This window comes from Magallana gigas, chromosome 3 (assembly GCF_963853765.1).
Source record: "Magallana gigas chromosome 3, xbMagGiga1.1, whole genome shotgun sequence".
NCBI lineage: Eukaryota > Metazoa > Mollusca > Bivalvia > Ostreida > Ostreidae > Magallana > Magallana gigas.
This window is the reverse complement of record NC_088855.1, coordinates 47117289-47124260: the sequence shown is the minus strand read 5'-3', so window position 1 is coordinate 47124260 and position 6972 is coordinate 47117289. Positions and strand designations below refer to the sequence as shown.

The window sequence follows — 6972 nt, the reverse complement described above, 5'->3', positions numbered from 1 at the left end:
ATGTAGTTTTACATAAGACACTGCTATAGGGATGAGGGATGTGACATCCTTCGTATTCTGATAGGTAGCTGACAAACATCTCCCGGAAGTGAACGCATTTATTTATGTGATGACGAGAGTTGACTACAGCGCAGAGTGCACCGTTCTTTCTCTTAATAAGCAAGTCACATACGTACTACGTGTACTGTCAAACTAAGACAGCGCACCCTCTAAATCCCTATTTACCTGTCACTGGATTCTGATTGGTGGATAACTATGTAAATAGTAATTTTGTTAAAATAATTTTAAAAAAGAGAGTAAATGAATTCCTTAAATGTTTACCATGCTTTGGAGATGTTTCAAATTGGCAACCCGGTTAATGCCTTACTGTAAGGTCATGCTTCCTCGGCTTTCATTTGGAATACGACATGTGGATAGAGTAATAATGTATCAGCAAAAAGATTGTTGAATGAATTCCATCCATTTGCAATTAACCGAATTCACCCTCCACGTAAAAGCTAACATCAAAAGGCGTATTCTGATTTGAGTAGTTACGTTCCCTGCAGCATCCTGAAGGTGCCGAGTTAATGTTAAAATAATTCATTAGTCGGATGCAGCTGAATGAGAACCCAACAACTATTGATATATACGTATAGATATTCATAGCTCACCGAGTTTGCACCGGGAAAGGATGTTGTAATATGAACGCCCCTAGAAGCAAAACCACCCACGGATCTGACCACCGATGTACAAGTCGGTAATGATAGATTATGTTTTTGTAATATGCAAAACACTGCAGCCTGTAATGGCAATTCACTGTTTCGTGACGTCATTGATATTGTCCTTAGGACAGCCAAACCGGGTGTAGATAAAATATCACTGTTCGACTTTTTTGCAGTGCATGAATATTTTGTCGATTTTTACGTTCAATTATCCCGAAATAACCTTGTAAAGTGCAGAGAACACTGGAGCCATACTTGCACTGATCGAAAAAATGAATTAACCCATTTCCAGAGACTAGCTATTTGTGACGCGATCGATTCATGATACAAGGACAGCGATTGGCGTTTTACAGATCCCCGGTAATCAATGGCGGAGCACAGATCCGCAGTGGATTAGCCGTGTGGCGTAGTGCAGCGCAGGCTGCTGCAAGCCTTACTTGTACTTTGGCGATTATTTAAAAAAAATCAATTCTGCAAAACAACTTGGGACAAAAACATTCATAAACGACATAATGCTAGACTGAATCTTAATGACATCAGAAAAGCAGCGGTAAAGTGCTTTCTTTATTTAACTCAAAGTTATCGCGTCAAAGAAATCAGACTCGGGTCCACCTTTTCTTAAAAAGAATGTAATAAATTGGTGTGTTAGAGTACAAGAGGCAATTTCTAATTCAGAGTCGATCAATTACAAGGGGAGATATTTGAACATTTATACAATGATTTGGTGAAGAAATGATGGTATTTAATGCACGTGTTTAATTGGTAAAAAGTACATGTACAATAAGCATGATTATTATTGTTATGTGATTTTAATAACCAAAAATATAAATCTATAGAAGTTAGTCTAAAGGTTCATTCTAAACTGATATTTTCACAGATGACACAGGTCAGAAACCATGTCGACCATCCAAAACATATATCACATGTAGTTTTATTTTGTCAAATGCGCGTAAGGATACAAAATCCAAAGTTAAGGTGTCAAATAATGAACTTCTGACCAGTCTTTTAATTTTATTCTTTAAACTCGAGTTCTCTGCGTTCACTTTTTTCTGGGAACAAAATAGCACATAGTAAAGTATATGTATTTAATCATTTTCCAATTTTCAGCAATGTTTGATATTTCAATATTTTTACAAGATTGAAGGCCATATATACGAATACTGCTCATACAGTCGCCTGATGTTAGGAAATTCGGGAACACTGTCAAAAAAAACCACTAGGTTTGTGCAGAGACCCTGCCCTTGAACATGAGATCGGTTTGCTTTGTTGCGCGATGATGGTTGTTCTTCCCTTGGCATATTTGTACTTATTAATGCGCGACCGAATTTTACACCAGAAGATAAAATGAATGATCGGCATACCAACCTAATCGTTGAAAATTTCTAAGAGCTCATGACCGAATTCTTTATCTCCTACCGTTTAATTTCTTTCCTTTTCAACTTCAATTTGATTGGCCCCCTGAAGTTGTGCTTGGGATGTTGTGACATCATTTGTCACAGAATTATGAAACATTAACCAAAAATAGACTGATTAATGATTGTACCCTCATTCTCAAGTAGACAACGAAAAAACATATGGTAATCAAAAATCAAAGCCCTCACTTAGCTGACTTTGAATATCAAGCCAAAAAAAAAGGAAAAAATTAAATTCTAGGTACATATATCTTCTTTTCTACACAGGAAAAATGTCCACATGTGTGCAACATGTGTTTAACATATATTTTACATATATATTTTACACGTGTAAAACACATAAAAAGAGCACACATATAAAAAGTGTTTAATTCCACACATGTTTAACATGTGTTTAATATGTGTCAAACATGTGTGAAATTAAACATAGCATATTTTATATGTGTAAAACACATATTCTATATGTGTAATATATGTGTTGCATTTTATATATGAAATTTATATATAATTTTTTGTTAGCAATTTTCAATAATAAAGGTACATCTTTACTTAACCTTTCATTTAAAATATATTACGTACAGCGTGCTTCATATTGCAAACTATTCCTTGATATCAATGTATAGATCATCAGTATAATTATTATTGCAGATGCACACCAGGCATATAAAAAAATAATAACAAAAACTTCATTAATTTTTTCTCAGGAGTTTATTCTTCATTGCCATGTAACAATTCATTTCTCTCTTCCTTGTTCCTGTAAAAAAAAGAAAAATTACACAATCATACATAATTATGTATTGTTTCTATTTCATATTTAATGTACTACACCATTAGTTATTGTTTGCCATGTCTCTGTTTTACAGTATACATGTACACTTGTTACACTATCCAATGATATTACATTATATAGATTCTATATTAGAATTCATACAGAAATATTTTAGATAAGTACCTGGTAATCTAGGTCAGAATATGTATTAATATTGTAAAAGAGTGAAATCACAACAATTTTTTTAACTTACCGCTTGGTAACCTTTAATTCTTCTTTCTTCTTTTTCCTGCAGAAGCTCCCAGATGTTTCGTCTGTTGTCTTTTTTTATTGATACATAGAACTCTGGTGACAGAAAAAAATCTCGAGTTAATATATAGTCATGGTATATTTCATAGATTGAAGATATAAATTAAATTGTCATGTGAGAATCAAATTTTCATTTTAATTTAAATACATGCATTTCTCTAGCAGAACTTACATACATGTAGTTATTACTATACAATCATGTATATATTAATATAATTATAATTCTCACCTTTAAACTCTGGCCAGAACTTCTAACATTCGGTAATTTTTTTCGATGTTAAGAATAATCTCTGAAAGAAATGAAGAAAAAATCTGCAAAATTCTTTTATAAAGTATCATTCAATAAATAGTTATATATATTTATACACATGTACATGATGCACTTTATTTGTACATAATTATGTCCAAAGAAGGGACTGGTTGCATGTTAAGTTCAATAAATGTTTGACTTGTTAGCCAATATATGTAGTATACTGTGGAATCATTTAAATTCGTGGGGGCCAATTTTCGTGGATTATGACTTTTTTGCTCTTTGTGGGGATGTAATTTCGTGAATGCGTAGCCTACTGTTTCAGTAACAAAGATAACTGTTTCTAAAATTGTTTTCGTTGAGGATTTTCGAATTCCTCGAAAATTGAGCCACCACGAATTTTAATGATTCCACGGTATATACATTAGATCTGACACTTTTAAGATGCCTTAATAGTATTGTTGATTTTTATCAATATATAAGTATATCATACACATGATATTACAAAGTCAGACTTACAAGTGCTACTGTCATCTACTTCCTCCTCATGTCCACAGGACTCTTTCCTGGTGGGGTGAATTGCCTGTACAAATAATTGCACAGCCATCCAGGGGGAGAGGGTCTCAAATTAGTCCATTGTAGAGCGGAACAGCTAAGAAAAATAAACATCAGACTTTTAATATTAAAACTAAAAAACAAATATTTGTTTAAATCAGTCACTGTATACACATGTAAGAAAAGTCATTGTTGTACATCCTAGAATTACCATTATTGAAACTATAAAAAACTGAAATATCCAGATTTTTAGAATTATATTGCTGTTTTGCAAGTACATGTACATGTTATACAATAATTAATTGTTACAAGTGCTTTTGATTGCTAAAAACTAACAGCAATTTTAAGAAGTCTGAGATAATTAAATAACTAATAATACAAACATGCAGCCATCAGTGGATACCAAGCAGCTTTAACAGAATTGTGATACTGCACATATTTTTGCAACAGAACTGACAAACTAACCAAAAAAACTAGCCATCTCTATGTCGATCTAACTTCAACTTCCTTCTTTTCAGTGCATTGACCTTAGCAATTCATGTGTGGACTGGGTTCTTTCTAAAATATAGTTATACCAACTTAATACAATCATCAGAGGTTTTTAAATCAGCATAAAATAAATATTTAATTTTGAGGAAGAAAACAGACTTATTATGATAATATTTTTATAATTAAACCTGAAATATTTCTAAAAGTTAGATTTTCAACTCTTAAAAATTACAGTACACTATACAGAAATTCTTTATATTAACAATACAGTCAGAACTCTACGTATTTAGATTTAATTACCATGATTTGTCACTTTTATACCAGCTGCAGTGTAGAACTGTCTATGAACTCAAGAAGAATGTCTGGATCTTGAAAAATTCATTACCCTATGTCTTCGGAGTTCCTGACCGACCAATATTGGTAGCCTTTGTACTAAAGCCATTTTCTACAAAAAAAGAAGAATTTACACACAATAGTTGTATATATCAAAATAAGTTGCATATCATAGTACATTGCAGGTATATTATTGCATGTTTAATAATAAAAAAAACACTTAAAACATGAAATTTAGAATTAATATGAAAATTTCATTGATTTCTTTTACAAAATTTAAATCATGAATACTTTCAAAAGAAAATCAAGCAACAGTTTTGAAGATAAAAAACTGAATTTTACTTATAATACTTACAACTGCATAAACAGTTTAGAGAGACATCCCTGCTATCCACTGCGTTAGTTTATGTCTTCTGTGACCTGTCTAAAAATAAAGTGTGTTAATTAGCATACTCACTTAAGTAACCGACTGAACATTTTAGCAAGTTGTTGCATAATAAGTAACATTTTAAACAATCAATTTAATTTTCAGTTTTGATATATCAACAACAACAACAACAACAACAAAATTATATAAAACTTTCGACTTGCTGCTTTTAAGTTTTATGGAATACCTACTCGTTACTTTGCAACGAGCTTTACTCTAGTTTATTCTACTTTCACTTTTCAAGATTGAAATGTGTCTGATCTAAATAAAAATACATTTGATAAACATATATTTAATGTTCGCTCAATTTTCAAGCATTGTTCTGTCTATAAATCTGCTTTTTTTCAGCTACCACTGCTTATAATTGTAGCTTTGTGGAAAACGTTTACCGACAGACCTATACCGTTTACCTACATATATAGCAGATGTAGTATATACCTTTATGTGTATTATATACATTAAATCACCGTATTTGCCTTTATAGTTCATCTAAAAACTTTCATCAATTTCACCTAAGCAGATTGGATAAGCATCGATCGTTGACAATACATGTTTCTTGTTTTCAACCCGAATTTTCCCGAAGAACACAAGCTACTTGACGTGTTGTAAAATGACTAGGTTGCTACCAGCAATATTTGTATAATTTTACAATACAAATAAATGAATAAGAATGATTGACAAACCTTACCTTTAGCCTCAAATCGAATATCTGTAAATGATTGATCAACATCTTCTGCTTCCGTGACGTAAAAAATGACGTATGATTGCAAACGACAAAATTAAAGCCAATCGAGATTTTTAATCCGGAATTGGTTAACAAATAAATTTTCTGTAAGTTACTCGGCAAAAGTTTGTAAGATAAATTTTATTTTTACAAGTATTTACTAATAAATGCATAAATATAGGTGAAAGTCATGAAAATAAATAATAAATTCAACATTTTTTTTTTCGTGTATATGTTCTTTGAAACATGTATTGAACATATATTATTTTATATATGTGTTAAACATATGTAAAATATATATGTTACACACGTGTATAATATATGTGTTCAACATATAAATTTTAAAACATGTGTTGTACACATGCATTATATGTGCAAAACATGTGTAAAATTATACACATATTTTACACATGTGGACATTTTTCCTGTATACTGTACTGTTTCTTCTTTCTTTTAGGCTGAAAAAAACCCCAGGTTTTCATGGTACACGATTTTAAGAGCGTCACTGAACCCAAATGTTGAACGTTAACCGAAATATTTGACCTAGATTTTGTAGTATTTAATATTGTTACATATACCAGGCCTTGTGCGTGACACATTCTGAACGTGGGGTAAAGAAATTTTTGCAATTCTTTCAAGCATATATGTTTTGTTATATATTTAATAAAAATCTTCCTATCTTTCAATGTATAAGTATTTACATCAACAATCACAATTTTCTTTTCATATCAGTATTTAAAGATTTTGAATTTGTTTCATTATGAATGATGGACCATGAATTTCACTGAAACCATGACGTTGAACAAAATTAAAAGCAATTCCTTTATAGACCCTCCAATTATTTTTCTTCTCAAATTCAGTCAATATAACAGAGACGGGATAATATTTACATAATTATATATATTTTGGTACCTTAAAATAATTTTTCTAGGAAACTGCTAGTCATTGGTTAGAAGTCAAGACACAAGGTCAACCATTGCCACGCGCGAACTTTGACATTGTT

The 6972-nt window shown here is 31.4% G+C and overlaps 1 long non-coding RNA gene across 2 annotated transcripts; it reads right to left on the bottom strand.

The window, feature by feature from the left end:
- Nucleotides 1–2804: 2804 nt before the first annotated feature.
- LOC117684194 (uncharacterized) lies at nt 2805–6396 on the bottom strand. 2 transcript variants are annotated; one of them, XR_010712303.1, is made up of 8 exons: nt 5934–6396; nt 5174–5242; nt 4786–4930; nt 4462–4554; nt 3961–4093; nt 3421–3481; nt 3136–3227; nt 2805–2867 (listed from the first exon to the last, which is right to left on the bottom strand). It is a non-coding gene; the product is annotated as an uncharacterized lncRNA (long non-coding RNA). The 2 variants fall into 2 exon arrangements; XR_010712302.1 differs by having other exon boundaries at nt 5174–6396.
- Nucleotides 6397–6972: the final 576 nt, after the last annotated feature.